Source organism: Protopterus annectens, chromosome 1.part2, assembly GCF_019279795.1.
Source record: "Protopterus annectens isolate FY-2018-M chromosome 1.part2, PAN1.0, whole genome shotgun sequence".
Taxonomy (NCBI): domain Eukaryota; kingdom Metazoa; phylum Chordata; order Ceratodontiformes; family Protopteridae; genus Protopterus; species Protopterus annectens.
In genome coordinates, this window is record NC_056727.1 from 113705340 (window position 1) to 113723457 (window position 18118).

An 18118-nucleotide genomic window follows, 5' to 3' on the forward strand; every position below is an offset into this window, starting at 1 on the left:
CACCCACATGGACAGTAATAGAGTCATACTTGTACTTGTTGTGGAGTGACTTGAGTGCATGTGTTATGTGTCAGATTCTGGCACCTGATAGACAGCTGGCTGTTACCTTCTCCTTATTCAACCTAGTGAGTGGGAAATCAGTGTGCCTCACTATCAAGTCACCTATGATTAGTGTATTGGACAAGCTGTTTTGCCTTAGGGGTTTAAGTTGAGGGGCACACTGTGTAGGTGAGCTATGTGTCTTTGTGGTTTGTGCTGTGTTGTGGTGGTCGACTGCATTTCTGCCTTGGAGGTCTCTGCTGTTTGGGTAGAATTCTATTGAGAGCCTCCGCAACGTGGGTGTGTGGTTTGTGTTTTTATGTGAGAGCTGTGATAGTGGGTGTTCTTGAGGGCTATGTGTTGCATGTGGTGTGGTGCAGGTGTTGACCATCTCCTCTTGACCAGCTATTCCGGTCTTGGCTTTAGAGTGCATGGCTTCCAATTTGGATATATAATTCTGAGTGTTGGGGGGTAAAAGGAGAGGGTTGTCTGTGTATGTGAGGCAGTTGCTACACTGCCTCAGAATGCCCAAGTTCACCAGGTTAATAGGAGCAAGCACAGGGAACTGACTTTTAGACATGCCAGGAGGGATGGTCATTATTACTAAGTACTGGAGCTGTTTCCTTGTATATTCCCTTTACAGGAAAATGTCACTCAACGTGTCTGAGCCTGTACAGAGCACTGCCAAACACTTGAGGGGAGACTAATACGTAGACTCTGAAAATTTAAGGATGAAGTATTTAGGCAGATATTCTGAAATTAGAAAGAAATCAAGCAGTACTTACTGAAAAATAAAGAATTAGTTTATCAAGAATGATGAAACGAGGGAAGTTGCATGAATGGCTACTGCCTGGTTACTACTAATGCTGGTCTCACCACAGCTTCACTTTGTTGGGATACAATACTCCTTTGCTTCTTCTCTCACCAGAAGCAAAATGTTAGCATCAATCCCAAGAAGAGAAACAGGCGATGGCCTGTTTGGTGATCCACAGTCTTGTCCCAGATGATGCAAGGGTCTGCGGGCTTATAGCCTTTTTGTGGTAGATCCCTTGAAGAGCAACCAAACCAATCAGGTACGTTAAGCACAGACACTCACTCTATTCCCCACCTTTAGAGGGTATTCAAATGTGCCAGTAATTAGAAAACACAGAAGAGATTAGTCATTATTTATTTATTTTCATTTGTTTACCGGGATGGTACATCTGGGCCATGCAAGCTCTCCCTTCAGGGGTGGCCCAGGGAGAAAAGCTCTAAAAATCATATATTAACATAAACAGTTAACAATAAAAAAAAAGACTATACTGACAAGAAAACAATGAAAAGGGCAAACATAATTAACATTTCTAATAAAAAATGTAGTAACATTATTATTAAATTATAGATATTGATGTTGTTAGTAGATTATTGAAATTATAAGTAAAAAAAGAAAAATTAGGATGGTGAGGTTGTGATAAGAGGACACTGAAACTGAATAATGCAGCGAGAGATAGATAAGAGATTACAATGGGGAAAGAAAGGGGAGTAACTGTAAGCTGAGAATAAAGTGAGGCAGAGAAGAATAAAGATATATAATGGAGAAGAGAGGTTTAGAACGAGGAAGGTATAGGTGTGAGATTAGCTCATAGTGAAAGTATGTATATGTATGTGCAATATAATTATATAGATAGACAGATATGGGGAATATGAAAGTGATTAGACCTTTATTTGGTCAACAGCTGTTTAGCTGACACAATTTAGTTGACTATGCAGAATGTTGACAGGTAGGAGAGATCACGCAATTTTCGGGGTTGGGGATTATGCCCTTTCCTCAGTACTGAGCAATCTTAGAATTAGTATATATAATTGGCAGGGGGTACAGGGGACACAGGAAAGCTTGTCCCATGTAAAACTAATGTTTTAATCCATATTTGTATTGTTTTGTTTTGCATGCACCATGTTTGTTGCTTGGTACATACATAAAAGCATGTCAGCATTCACTCTGTTGACCATTTATTATGGTTGCTGTTTTGACGTTTGGCATTTGTGTCTGTCAGTTAAATTCAGTAGACCCATGTATGGAGAAATGGATAGATAGGATAAAGCGAAGAGATTTTTAGTAGTAAAACTTATCTATTTACCCTGGTGGACAGGCAGAAGAGCAGAACCTTTATAAACATAAAAAGGCTACTGATTCCAAAAGTAATTATAAATCATACCTTGCCTTTGCTAGGCTAGTTAAAGAAACAATACCCCTCATTGATCAAAATTGCATTACACTAATACTTCCCATTCTGATCATATAGAAGTAGATAGCCCATTTGAGAAACTGAGGAAACTTTATTTCACTCTCTGTGATAACTCCCCCCAATTCCTCAGTCCCTAACACTCCAATGGACACTATGAAACAAGGCCTAGTATCCTTTTGTAATACAAAGCACACTACAAATATGCCAGAAAACTTTTTTTATTTATTTATTTATTTTTATTTATTTAACATTTTTTAACCGGGAAAGTCCGATTTGGAACAAAGCCAATTTTCAGCAGATGACTGGTGAGAAACACTCCAGATGAATGTCTTTGTAAAACTTTATAACTAGTACCAAGTGCGGCCTTTAAAAACCACTATTAAACCTCTTTAGCCTGAGTCTTACAATGGGCTATGTCCCCAAAACCTGAAGCAAGCCACTATGGTTCCCTTTCAGAAGGGCAAGATGGATTTTTACCTACATACACTTCTGTGCTCTTGTCTTCAAAGTCCAATAACATACTTAATAGCTCCCACATATTTCGGTTGTTTTGACAATAATAATTTAAACATGTTGTGAGGTACTTGTAATATTAAAGGTCTAGTTGCTACCATACATTGTTTGTACTGCATTGCAAGCAGATGTGGACACCTAGCAATGTTTTTTGCACATGGGGATAACCCTTTACAACTGGTATTAACATTCAACTAAAATACCCAACAGACCTTCAGTGTGTATGCATAGTTTTAACTGAATGTCTTAGCCACTGTTGTAACAGCACAACTCAAATACTACCATTATTGACATAAACTTTCATGCAAAAGAGATGCTGTTAGGCAAAATTAGGATCCGGCAGTATTCCTTTTACATTTGAACACTTGTTTTTGGCTTCTTCTGTCCATCAGTCCCCTCATTTGTATGTTTTAATAAATCATGCAATGATTTTGATCAGCTTGTATAATCATCTATGAATTCCCTACAGAACATCCTTAAACTCATATGTTTTCTAAGATCAATAACCATATCTGGAAGAGGTACTTTCTTGGTTGCTTTTGCTCTTTGCAAGATTGGCCTATGTCCATTAGCAAATAATTCTACTCCTGATGTGCACAGATTTAATCTATCACAATTCATTTTCAGAGCAGCTTGCTGGAAAGCAGTACACAGTTTATACAAAATCAACATTTGTTCTGCCATTGTTTCAATCTGAATCACAGTATCATCAATGTATTACAATTCTTTATTTGACAAATTCATCTTATCCAATACCCTTGCCAATATTTGATAAATTAGGCATCGGGGCCTTGAAAACCATGTGGCATCCTGGTTATTAAATATTGATTTTAGAATGTAAAAGCAAAGCCTATAGTAATAATTACTAAGAAACATAACCAAACTCATGAAGTACTTTAAAACCGATTGTAAGAGCTTAAAATGGTTCAAGTGAAAGAGGAAGTTACCACTATATCAGTGGCAATATGAAAACCCCAGGGGAAATCATTTCATTGCATTTTCAAGGGTATTCAGGACTGGAAAAGGATGGGATTGTACTTAAATGTAATTCACCACATAATAACCCCATTTTACCAATAAAAAAGAAAAATATTTTGTGGCATGGTGGCAGGCTTGAGACTAGTGAATAAATGAGCATTACATGTAAGCAGCTATTTATTTCCTTCTATGTGTGAATTAATAATATGAAGTGATCCAAAACCAAAATGATTTTCGGTGTTAAATTTGGCAAATGGATTCTTTGCAGTGCCTTTATCTCCTGAATCCAGTTTATCATCTCAAAATACATATAACGATATTCATGTCTCAAACACATAATAAATTGGTTATGATTAGAGACCCAGTCATAATCCATTATATTTTAAGCATTTGAAGTGTTCAGTCAAATAAATCTTGGTAATCATAAATTGTCATACAACAATTCAAGGTACAGCTGCTCCTATAGCATTGTCAGTGTTTTTCTAAGTCTAATTTTACTCAAGCTTCAACCAGATGAAATGCACCATTTGGAGCTTTAGCTTAACAAAATATACACACAAATAACTTCTTTAACCCCATGACAGGGTTTTCCCATCACCTATGCACTAACACCACACTTGTACAGTTATGGAGGAAAAAAATTAAAGAAGGCATACAGTGAACTACTGTCAGCATGCAAATTGAAACCACAACAGCAGTGATTTCCAATAGGAAAAATCAATTAGAGAGTTCATCATCAAGGAACTGGACCCATGGTAGTGGTGCTGCGGTAGCGTTGTCGCCTCACAGCAAGACGCTGTCCCGTTCGATTCTCAGCTAGAGCGTCTTCTGTGTGGAGGCATGCGTGAATGGGCATGCCTTCGTTGAAGGTTGTGCATCAGGGCTGGTAACTCGGTACGTAAAAATCCACTACCAAACATTAGCGGACCGGAGTTCCGCTGTGGCGACCCCAAACTGGGATAAGCCGAAAGACAACTCTATCATCAAGGAACTGAATTTGATGAGTTTAAACATTATCTGTTTTACATTTGATCAAGTAAATGGTTCTTTTACCTTTGTAATTACACATATACATTAACAAAAATTTGCATGCAGTTCCTCAAATACCTTATCAAAAGACTTGCTAGAAAGTATTTAATGATTAAGTGATATTGCTGTATATCATACCACTCAACTGTCCAAATTTTCATGAATTCCATATTTTTGCCTCTTATTTTTGGTCTGTTCCTCATAAAATTTGTGGTTTTCTGGCAAATTGTTGAGCATTGATGTCACTAAATAATATTAAATAATGACAGACATTTGAGTTTCAGACTTTATAGCCTTCAGAAAATATATGATAATGTAAAAATCTGTCACTCTAGCAACTTTCTAGGTTTGTAGGAGCAATATTTAAAATCTGTCCCTATTTTTGGGCCTTTGACCCCCTCCCCCCATTATTTTTGACTTTGTCCAGATTTCTTGCACTAAGAGGTTGAGAGGTATGGTGTATATATGTGAGACCTAAAATAGGCCAAGATGTATCTCAGAGTCTCGCAGCTTGTAAATTTCTGTAAGATCTGGTTCCCAATAAGAATTTACATAGTATTTGTTTTCCCCACGAGGTAACATGGATTCCGTAGATCTTCAGCACAGTATTAACTTGATAGACTGAAAAGAACTATGCTCTTGCATCATTTTTGACAGGCAGCCTCATTTAATACATTGGTGTAATCAGACATTACAGACTAAATTTTTAGGAAACACATGAAAAACAATAACATTTCACAACCTCCACAGTGGATTAGTATAGTGAATCTATGAAATGTAAGTATAGGATTTATAATAGGCAAAGAACATTTGTAAATAGGAACAATTACAATTCTTCTTCGGTGAATCTGAAAAAGGGTTTTGAGCAACCTTTCATCCAGTGTTAGCCTGAACAAAAATCATAATTAATGAACAAAATTCAGTCTTTCTCTTCCACTTTACTTAAGTCAGGGGTCTGGATAATTGTTTATCTTAATATGTTTTGTGTAAGTCTGCATTTCCAGTGACACAATCTAGGTGACCATCACAACTAAACATAAATAGTATCTTGCAGTTGTCTTAGAGGATTAAGGAACTATTAACAAACTGCTTTTTGTCGTCTACTAGTGCAAGGTTTGATTCCCTCAGAATCCATTGCCTAATTGTGTGACTGAGCAAATCACTTAACCGGACACTGCTTCCAGGCTGAGTCAGAAAAAGGTCTATGCAGATCAGTGTTCTAAACTGAAAAACAAATATAAATAAAACTCTGACAGACTGCCCACTTTACAGCTATATCCAGTTTATTATGCCCTGTTTAGGGGAAATTTAATGTTAATATGCAAAATGATCAGCAGGGAAAATATTATGGCAATGTTGGACATTAGGGTAAACAATTCTCTTAGGGGAACAAAGAACCTGTGAAGTGTTTTGATTAGTGATTTTACTAACTTTCATCTAGTAAATAAAGATATTTTCATAATTATGCAATAACTTTAAAAATTTTAACCACACAGTGACTGGAGGTCTCAGGTTTAAGCCTTTAGAACCTAGATATAGATTCCCTGATGGCATTCTACTAACAGTAAAGGAATATCATTCATAATCATCTAGCCAAGTTGAATAATTTTTCTGTGCATCTCCTTTTCCCTTCACTTAACTCACACCTCATATTTCACTTATCTGGGATTATTTTGCCCCTTCTGCTACTGTGGTAAGTGTTTCTGTACCGTACCATACCATATCGGTAAACTGGTAACATTCTGTCACAAGTATTGGTGATCAGAAACTACATCAGATAAGTGTATATATTCATCATCTTCTTTCTTTCTTTCTTTTTTGTTTACTAGAGTGTGTTTTTAGTGGCAAAGGCAGACTACTCTACAGTTATTTTATACTGCAAATAGTCATACATCCTGTATCAACAAAAGAAGCAAAAAGAAACACAGAGTCATCAGTCTTCAAATTAAATTTGAAATTGTATGTCCCTTATGGACAGAGGTAGCTTATAAATGCCTGTCCCTCAATGTCCTGTTTGGATACAGGACATCATTATTCTTTAGGCAAAACCTGGTTAGGCTTAGTGAGCCCCCTCCCCTGCCGAGTCGTCAATCTAGTAACAATCTATGACTCTATAAATAAATGCAGTCATTCCAACAACATTTTAGCCCCAGAGGGCAAAGAGCATTATTTTCATGATTAAGTTAAGTTTCACCTACAAGACATTATGGTACATTGATAAAAGGTGCACAGAAGATCAATACTAGAGTCATAAGAAACCATTCACCATGGCTAATGATTAGGTGAGCTAGACTAGAAGGTATATGTAAAAACAATGGCCACCTTTTCTGATTGAAAAATGCATATCTTACAATTTGACATGCTTTTGGTATCCTGTATCAGAACCCTTGAAGCAAATTCAGTTTCCTACAGGAAAATACTATTACCCTGAGCAAAACACAAACTGTCTGTGACTGGGAATATCACTAGAACAGAGAATTACACTAAAACTCCATACACTGGGAAACAAGAACAGTAACATAAGGAAGTCTGCATAAAAACAGAAGAGCACATCTTCAAGCTGATCATAATACATACTCCATGTCACAAACACTGGGCAATGCCTACCAGGGAAGAGTTATGTAGATAAACTGTTTTAATGCACAAAATGTGGTGCACAACACCCTCTAGATAGGAGAACACAGATCATAAACTGCGTGCCAAGTCACAGTTAGTCACTTGACAACTAAACAATGTAAAACTTGCACTAAATGATTTGGTCACATTGCCTATTGTTGCCAAAAATAAGCATGGGTACTTGCCAAGTGCTAAGTGGACTGAGGACTCAGCCTACTCTGACCTAAACCAAGGACCTTTACTAATGGAGGGAGGGCCTATGTGACCCTATTGGCTAGACTGTGCCCTTCATAAAGCCCAGCAACCCTGGGTCAGTACATTATTGTGTGGTCTATATTCAGTTGCTGAACCTGAGTCACCCAGGACAGCTTTGTAGAGCAAAAGCTGGAAGTAAAATCAACCAATCTGCCATAAAGGAACTAAGGGTTGCAGCAAGGAATATAGAATGACTGACGGGATGCAGCTTCAAAGTACATGACATGATAGGAAGGAGGAGGCTGAACATCCTGTGTATTCAGGAGATAAGATAGAAGGGTAGTTCAGTTAAGTCACTTGGCTTTGGATCCAGAGTCTGCTACAGTCTACCTATGAGCCATCGGTAATATTTTTTTTGGCTCACCATTTATCAAAAATTAAATATCAAAAACAGTGATCCAAAAAAACCTATAAAAAAATCATTAAAATATTTTTTGCAGGGGGGCAAATCTCCACATTCCCCAAAATTATATATACCAACTTCATAATTGCACCACAGTGTAGAAAGAAAACCTCTGAAATGCGCACTGCCAGCTCACACAATACAATATGCACCATGACATTAAATTCTCACACTAAAGCCGCTTGATCACCAATGCAACAATCACCTATAAGTATGCTGTTTACCAAACAGAGAAAGGATAGACTAGAAATGCTGTGAGAATTGTAGTGAGAGAAAGTCTTCTAAAAATAGTGAGTGATGTCATCAAAATTAGTGACAGACTCATAGCAATCAGAGTCCAGTGTAAAGGTAATTCAGTATTGATAATCTCAGCCCATGCCCCACAGCAGGGATGTTATGGCAAGGAAAAGAAGACATTCAGGCAACAGTTGCATGACCTACTAGATAAAGCAGGACAACATGAGTTGGTGTTGATAATGGGAGATCTGAATGCTCATATTTGGGCAGACAGAACTAGATATGAGGACCACATGGGTCCACATTGGTGGGGCAAAAGGAATAAAAAATGAGAAGCCATTCTAAACTTCTGTCCGGCAATTGGCTTGATATTGGCTGATACATGATTTACCAAGGGAGATCACATGCAAGAGTGGTCAACATGCAACTCAGGTAGACATTCTCCTATTAAGTAAAATGTTTTGGAGTAGAAACAAAGACTGCAAAGACTTTCCCAGTGAAACTGTTGGCCCCCAGCATAAACCAATGGTGGCTACAGCCATCTGCATGCATCAGTCAGAGAAGACTCTAAATTCAGCAGAGACTATACAGAAGACCTAGAAGATGACCAGGGGAAAATAATCAGAGTTCAACAAAATACTCAGGGGAAATGAGTGGAGCTGAAGAAGAATGTCAGTGTCTCAAAACAGCATAGGTGAAGACTATAGGACAGATATGCATCTGGTAAGGAAATAAGGCACATAAGGAAAGCTGATGGTAGATTGCAGAAATCCAGGAAGTTATCAAAGGAAAGATGGAGTGCAGGAAGAAGTAGAAGACAAAAAAGACAGACCTGGCTAAGAAAGAATATTGGCCTGGCTAACAAATATATGAAGGGAACATTTGCAATGGGAAATAGCAAGGTATCAGAGAAGTTGTACTAGATTCTGTAAAGTACCTCAGTAGATGGCACAAAGAAACTCAAAAAGGGTTGCAAGGCAAAGACATTATGATAAAGAGGATAATCATGAGATACTATTCATAAGGGATGCCAGCAACGATCTGCTCACTAGCGCAGAGGACATCAAAGGCAGATAGAAATAGTTCTTCCAACAACTTATGAATGAAGAAAACCACACAGAAGCTGTATTGGCATAGCATAGCCTATGATTAAACAGGGAGAGGAAACCACCCTTGAAAAAGTAAGAAGAGCGCCAAAGAAATGAAGTCAGGAAAGTCAGCAGACTCAGATGAAGTTATGGCAGATATGATCATGGTGGTGGGTGAGTTAGGGGAGAAATACCTCCTGAGGGCTATTGCTATATGGAAAGAAAAGCATATCCCAGATGAATGGAGAATACGTGTACAAGAACAAAGGGGACATTCTTAACAATTGGCAGTACAGAGGTATCAGACTCCTGTCACACTGCATGAAAGTGTTGGTGACAATGATGGCTAAACAAATATACAGACTAGTAGGGAATATGATGGGAGATGAGCAGTTCAGATTCAGATCATGATGCATTACAACTGATCTGATGTTTGCGGTGAGATAGACATTGGAAAAGCTGGGGATGAGGAATGTGTCATATTGGGCATTACTGTACTTCGAAAAAGCATATGATAAGGTCACAAGAAAGTTCATAGGTTCATACTAGGCTATCTGCCCTGGGGCAATTATAAGCCTAGCCCGATTCTGTATGGCTTACGCCACCCCTTGATTTGAGTATACTGTGCCCTTTTTAAGGTTTAGTTTACTGTGCCTCTGTCTAATAGTGACACGGGAGTAATCCCTGGGACAAACCTATGATCCCCCATCCACCTATCGAGATTCTTCTTGAAGAGATTCAGTGAGGTGCTCTGCCTCACATGAACTGGAATTCTATTCCAGAGCGAAGGGAGCCTCTGGGTTATGAACGTGTCCCTCCAGCAAGTTCTATTTATTTCTGTGCTGAGGTTCAAGTCCCTCAAGCGTGTGGCTCTAAGGGAATTAGATTTACTGTCCATTAATTCTGGATTTGACATAGCTTTGTATGTCAGGCATAGATCGCCTCGAAGTAGGCGGTATGCAACTGAGTAGAGCTGGAGTTTTTTTAACCGAGCAGCATATGGCATCTGTTTGAGACCCTTGATCCATTTGGTGAGATACTTTTGGGGTCTTTCTAATTGCTGCAGGTGTCGGGTAAGGTACATCCCAAAAGGGGCATTGTATTGTATGATGGGCCTGATGAGGGATGAATAAAGGGGCATGATTACCTCTCTTGATCTAGATGTGAAGCCCTTCGTGATGAGGTGGGCTATGTAGAAGGTCTTTCTAACCACTTTGGCTATGTGGTTTTCAAAGGAGAGATTGCTATCAACTTGGGTCCCCAGGTCCCTAATAACTTTCTCTGTACTTAATGGGTTTCAGCCTATGTGGTAATTTGTGGGCACATTGTTTTTGCCAAAGGGTATGACTATACATTTTTTGGCATTTAGCTTTAAACCATGGCACTGGCACCAGTTATCTGTCTCTGTGAGACCTTTTTGAAGGCTGTTTGTGTCAGCTGGAGAGTCAATTATGGTGCCCAGTTTGCAGTCGTCTGTGAACTTGGTGAGCCATAGTCCTCCCACGTTTGTCTGTACCTCGGAAAAGTATATACCAAACAAGAGTGGTCCCAGGACAGAACCCTGTGGGACACCACTTGTGACCGGTTTCGAGTCTGACATGGCTCCAGCAACTCTCACTCTGTGGGTTCTGTCTTTGAGCCAGTTTGCGACCCATCTTGTGACATAGGGGTTTATATTTAAGCTGGATAGCTTATCTATGATGCCCGAGTGGGGTATTGTGTCAAATGCCTTTGCAAGGTCCAGATAGGCTGTGTGGACTACCTTCCCTTCATCTATGGCTTTGGTGACTGTTTCGAAGAAGTCAACCAGGTTCAAAAGGCAGGATCTGCCCTTGACAAAGCCGAACTGGGTAGGATCTAGTGTCTGTAGGTCCCCAATATCTTTGTTTATGAGCTCCATAATGATCTTCTCCATAGCCTTGTGGACTAAGCTAGTCAGGCTTATGGGGCGATAGTTTCCAGGGTCCGTAGAGGCTCCACCTTTGTGGAGTGGGACCACTGTTGCTGTACGCCATTCTGTGGGCACATATCCTGTAGTGAGGCTGAGATTATATAGCTGTTTTATTTGAGGGATTAGTTCCTCTTGGAGTTCATGTAGGACGCAACCTGGTCTGGAAGCAGTGTTTTTTGCTTTGGAGAGGGCAGCCTTCACCTGAGCATCAGAGATGTTTGGGAGGCAGCCCTCTGCCGGGATAGATACTTGCTCTTTGGGGTGGAGAAGTTTGCACTGAACCTGTCTGCCAGGATATTGGTGATGTCTGTGGGTTCAGTGTATTTTTTGTCATTTAGAATCAACTCAGAGCAAGTCTGGGAGTTGCATCCCAGGTTCCTAACATAACTGAAAAAAGCCTTATTATTGTCTTTGGTGTCCTGTGCAATTTGTCTCTCGAAGCTGGCCTTGGAGGATTTTATGAGGGATCATAATTTTTTGCTAGTACTGATCAGATATGCCTTCCCTATTAGGGATTTTGCTGTATCATGTAGTAGCTTCCTCCTTCTGTTGTACAGTTTATTTATGGCAGGGGTCCACCAGACTGGACGCCTGCCTTTGGAAGATTGGGTCTTGGTTTTGTTTGGGATAGCATGATCCATGCATTCCTAGAGATGTCCGTAGAATGCGTTTATATAGGATTCTGCAGTTTGGGCCATAGTTTCCACTGGCCCTGGGGCCTTGAAGGATTCTACTTCGGTTTTGAGAAGTGAGAAGTTCGCTTTTGAGAAGTTTTTCACTGTGGTTTTCTGGGCTAGGGGTGGGGTCGGGATGTGGACATCCAGTGAAATTAATTTATGGTCTGATCTTACCAATGAGGGATATACTTCTGGTGTGGAGGATAGAGTTCCCATGTTGGTAATGATCAGGTCTAGTATGTTGTCCCCTCTTGTGGGAGTGGTGACTAGTTGTTCCATAGCATTTGAGTTTATAATTTCCAGGAACCTTTGGGCTAAGGTGCTGGGGCTTGAGTAGTGCTCCCAGTCAATGTTTGGGTAGTTGAAGTTGCCCAATATAATGGTGTTCGGAGAGATCTTCATGTTCTCCAATGTTTTCAGGAAAGCAGAGTGGGATTCCTGACTTTGAGAGGGTGGTCTGTAGGATGCTATAAACTGAAAAGCTGTCTTGCCCACTGTTAGTTGCACATGGATGGTCTCCGATACTTTGTGCAATGCCACTAACCTGGAGGTGTGGATATCCTTGATAAATATGGAAACTCCCCCTCCTTTTGTGGTTTGGTCCGGGTTTTGGGGCCAAAAAGCATGATATGAGGTATAGCCTGGTTGTGCTGGGATGCTCTCTGGAGCCTTGAACCAGGTTTCTGTCACTGCACAGATATCAATGTTCTCCATACTGAGGAGAGCTTCGAGTGTGTGCATCTTGAGGTTAAGACTTCTAGTGTTAAGCAGCATTACCCTTAGTTTCTTGTTCCTTGTGCTGTCTATGGGGGTGGGTTTGACTTTTGAGCCTTGCCTAAAAAAGGCACTATGGGGGGGGGGGGGGGGAGCCTTTGCCAATATCTGAAAGCCCAGTGGTGACAGGTGCAAGCCGTCCCTAGTGAAGCAACGTGGCTTGTCGAGCATGTCATCCCAGGCTGACAGACACTGGATCCCCTTTGAATGACACCAAAATTTTAGCCAATTGTTAAAATCGATCATTTTGTCTTTGTACTGTGGCATCATTCTAGGTAAGGGTAAGATGCTGCTCAAGGTCAGGGTCATACCAGCCTGGGCTACATGATCAGAGAGCTCCTCTATGTCTCTTTTCATGTAGTCCAGGGAGGTACGTCTCAGGTCATTCACACCAGCATGTACAATGACTGAGTCATATTTGTATTTACTTTGTAGTGACCTGAGTGCTTACGTTATGTGGCGGATCCTAGTACCCGACAGGCAGCTCACCGTGACCTTCTCTTTATTCAGCCTGGTGAGCGGGACGTCAGTGTGTCTGACAATAGAGTCACCTATTACAAGAGTATCAGGTGTGTTATTCAGCCTTAAGGGCTGTGGCTGCTTGGCACACTGACTTTGTGGGCTATGTGTTGTGCGTGTTTTGTTTTGAGGTAGCGTTTGCTTGGATGTCTGCTTTGGAGGTCTCTGTTGCTTAGGTAGATTTTTATTTAGAGCCTCCGAGTATGTTTTTGTGTATTTATGTGTTTGGTTCGCTGATGTGGTGGGACTATGTGATACTGGAATTGTGTTGTGTGAGGTTACCTTCTCCTCCTGACTGGTTACACCAGTTTTGAGATGAGAGAGCTCAGCCTCCAGTTTGGCTAAATAGTTGCATCTCTCACATATATTTGAACCTGTTTGGAGGAGGAGAGGGTTGTCCGTGTACATGAGACAGTTGTAACATTGCCTCAAAATTCCCAGATTCACCAGCTGGACTGGAGAGGAAACCATTGACTGACCTTTGGACATGCTAGAGTAATATAGGGAAACTGAATTTAAGACGGACCAATAGAGGACAGGGTAATCGTAGAGAGTTTAAGAGTAAGTTTAAGAGTTGATTTGGGTATTCTTTTTTAAACATCTTTATTGAATTATCTCTTGTGACAGAGGAAAATTTACATTTGTATAAATGCAATCAAACTATGCTAACAAGTTCACGTTTATAAACATTATACTTCACATGTTTTGAAGTCCCAAAAACACTGGTAGAATTAGTGCAGGCAATGTAAGAGGACCAATGACACAAGAATGAACAGTGTTTGGACTCACAAGAGAGGTTCCCAGTGGGAGTGGATGTCCATCGGGCTCTGAGCCCATTGCTGTTCATACTGGTGATGGACTACTTTAGCAAACATGCCAGAGGGAACGGATTAAGGAAACTTCTCTATGTGGCAGTACAAGAGAATCTGAAGAGGATCTTCAGAAAATGACAGGGTACTGCAATGCAAAACTGAAGGCATACAGGATGAATCTGAGTGCTGATAAGACAGCTGTAATGGCAACACATGCGGGAAATCATGAGTTAAAAATTGAGGAAGAAGGGAAAATACTAGAACAGATTAACAGCTTGAAGTATCTGGGAGGGGTGGTTGAGAAGAAGGGAAGTCTGAATGTAGAGGTCAAAGACAGACTCAGAGATGCTGAAGTCAACTAGTACAGTGTGTCTAGAATAGTGTGTGACAGAAAAATGCAAAACAAGCCAGAAAGAAAGATGCACAAAACAGTGATGCAATCAGTGCTTCTATATGACACATAAACCTAGGCAGTGAAAGCAAAGGACTTTTGGAAGCTTGAGGTGATGGATGGTAGGATGCATGCTATGAGACAAAGAAATGAAGACACAAGTGTAGATGTCAAAATGACCCCCATTGCAGAGAAAGTCAGTGAGAACAGATTGTGGTGATTTGGTCACATGTGCATGAAAGCAGGTCATTTGGTGAAAACAATTTAGGAGAGACAGAAAGAAGACAAGAGGAACTGAGGACATCCAACCAAGAGATGGATTATGTAAGAGAAGACTTGCAACAGTCAAGCATGGTGGTTGAAGAAGGTTGGACAGTGGCACTGAACTGAGAAAGGTGGTGGCAATTATCACTATAGCCTGACCCCATGTAGAAAAAAAGGAAAAAGGGAGTTGAGGATAACGAAGGTGACTGCTATCACTTGGACAAATAGATTGCAGTGGTTAAGTGAAAGTATGCAATGACTCCCCATTAATATTTGAAAATGCGCATGCTGATTGGCCAGCCCAACCAGCGTGCCTGTTGTAAATCCCACAATATACCAATGGAAAAAGGTCCAGTCACCCAGACTTCTTTCCGTTGGTATATTGTTTAAATTTTATTTTTATTTCTTAAGAAATAAAAATAAAATCTTTAGCCCCGACTCCGGAAATACCAGAGAGGCAGCTTGGACAAAATACTAGGGAAATCAGGTATGTTATCTGATATCCCTTGTATTTCTCTGTGCTGTCTCTCTCCTACCCCTAAAATGCCTAAAGTTTTTTTATTTTAATTAAAAAAAAAAGAAAACAAAACAAAAACAGAGCAACGGAGACTTTCTTTTCTCCATTGCTTTTGTTTCAAAGCATTGGTGTACTGGGTATGCATGGAAATGCAAGTCCCACACCCATGCACAGTACATCAACACAAGGAAGCAGTATACCACCAGCAGCGGAAGAACAGTAATGCGCCGTTATACAAAGACATTATTTAAGAAAAGTAAGTATTTTTTTTCTTAAATAATCTCATTGTATAATAGCAATAACTGACTCCGTGGTTGTGGTATACTAAAATTTACCCACAGTTAGCTTTATTTAATCACTCAGGCTTCGCCCTTGTGATTAAACTACGCCAGCCATGGGAAAATCTTCAGTATAGCATAGCACGTTGTCGGTTATTGCTTAAATATTGTATTCAAAGATAATATTTATTCCTTTATTCCTTTACTAGCTGAAAACAATCATGATGTGAACATCTGCTTTAACAATTTGTCTAACATTGTCAGTATAGGATGGCCAACACTAATGTCCCTTATTTGACTCTCTACAACATCAGAAGAGGACAGAGAAAGTTGTACATGGACATTGGGGGGACTAGCATAATCGGTCTACATGGTTCTTCTGAGTGGAGAAGGCAGACTGTACAATATATGCCTGTTTCTGTAACGCACCTGACTGATCACTCATCTGTCAATTCATGTAAAGAGTGTGACTATATAACAAAGGATTAATCTTGTGCTGAATCAAATAATTCTTATAACATTCAAGGATTTTAGTTATAATAAGGCCCATCATAGAGTACAATGCCCCATTTGGGATGTACCTTACAAGACACTTGCAGCAACTGGAAAGACCACAGAAGTACCTCACCAAGAGGATCACTGGCCGCAAGCAAATGCCCTATGCAGCTCAACTGAAGAAACTCCAGCTGTACTCGGTTGCATACCGCCTACTCAGAGGTGATCTCTGCCTGACATTCAAGGCCATGTCCAACCCAGAATTGATGAATGTGCTCCACCTAAAAAAAACATGTCCCCTCAAGCCACACGTTCCAGGGATCTAAACCTAACCACAACAATAAATAGGACATGCTGGAGGGATAAATTCCTGTCCCAGAGACTTCCCATGCTCTGGAATAAGATTCCAATGTACATTAGGCAGAACTCTGCGCTAACCCTCTTCAAGAGAAATCTTGACGAATGGATGGGAAACAGAAAGTTTACCCCAGGGATTACTTCAATGGCTCTGCTGGACAGAGGCACAGGGAACTAATCTAAGGGGGTGGCGAAAGCCAACACATTCCGGCTAGGCTTATAAATGCCTTCGGGCAGATAGCCTAGTACCTACCTATGAACCTATAATAAGGTAGTTTTGACTGTAAAAAATTGATAAACTGTGTCCAGGACAAAACGAGTTAAAACAGTTAGAGATACAGTCAAACATTTTGGAAGGAGTAATCATATTTTTTTTGTTTTTAAAAGATCTGTTAAATGGGTAACACTAGTCCTTCACTTGGCCTTTCCAACCATGACTTGGGCCACAGACATAAAGGAAAATACAATACACATGGACAGTTTAGAATCAGTAGCCTTTATATGTTCTACCAATGGTCACCTTATTATGTACCTTCCACAATTCCCCTTTGCCACTGCAGAAAGCATTTAATCAAACATGTCACTTCATCATTCTCTGTTATGCAAGAGTTCAGCGCTGTCATCTTTTGAACACCACCAACACTCACTCTGTCACTGAAATATATACTTTTCTATTTTCTGTCTATAAACCATTATACTTAAAGCTTTTGTTTCTCTTGACTACAAGTTACTAATTGTTTCTCCACTCCCCATTGTATTACAGTATATATGGATTAATCTCATTTTACAGATTTTTTTTTATCTCTTGCAGCCACTGGAAGAAACTTTAAAAACTTTCCCCAGTATAATGGAATTCCCTATCTGTAGATACCAGTAGCCTTTCTTCACTTTTCTTCAGAACAGAATTTCAGAGCTTCCTGTCTGAATTCTGTCACTCTAATTGGTTCCCAAGTAGTTGCTGACCTTTCAACTACATCTCTAATCCATTGTATTATCTCTCTCACCAAATATTTCTGTCATGCACTTGATCAACACTGTCTCCAGTTTGTAGTTTATAACATCTTCTCTATAGTTCTGTTAAAATTATTACTATTTTTCTGTTCTATATAACTTTCAATAACTGTAATTTTGATTATTTTCCTTGTATAAATCTGTTATTTTTGCTTCTTCTTTCAGTAATAACTGAAAGAAAGGTCCTCAGCTTAGTCCACCTGTCTATTGGGTTTATATCACATCATCGAAAACTGCAAACATCGAAGCAGAAAACATTGAACTGAAGACATTGAAACAGCAGAACATCGAAATGCTGTAAATGGGAATACCCAACAGGGACATGAAACATGAAGGATGTAGGAAAGGGGGGCAAGCCCCACTGCACCCCCCCACGTGGGGAGCTGTGCCCCTCCACCACCCTACTTAAATATACCAACTCCAAGATCACACTACAGTGTAGGAAATGGAAATCTTCTGTTTCTGCACTGTAGTGCACTGAAGTGAGATCTCCAAAGTGGTATATTTAAGTGGTAGGGGGTGTGGGGGAGTGCAGGGGGTCTTGCCCCCCTGCATGGAGCAATTTTTTTTTTACCTGCACTCCACAAGTGTGTTTTTTCCCCCATTTTGATGTTCCCAGTTTGATGCCTTCAGTTCGATATTTTCTGCTTCGATGTTTGCAGTCTTCAATTATATGATATACACCCTGT

General features: G+C 40.0%; 1 protein-coding gene across 1 annotated transcript in view; it reads left to right on the forward strand.

Annotated features, from left to right (window-relative positions):
• CCHR1.PART2H2orf73 (chromosome chr1.part2 C2orf73 homolog) overlaps positions 1–18118 on the forward strand; it is a 510463-nt gene that overhangs the window by 411645 nt on the left and 80700 nt on the right. The gene's annotated exons all lie outside the window — the stretch shown is intronic.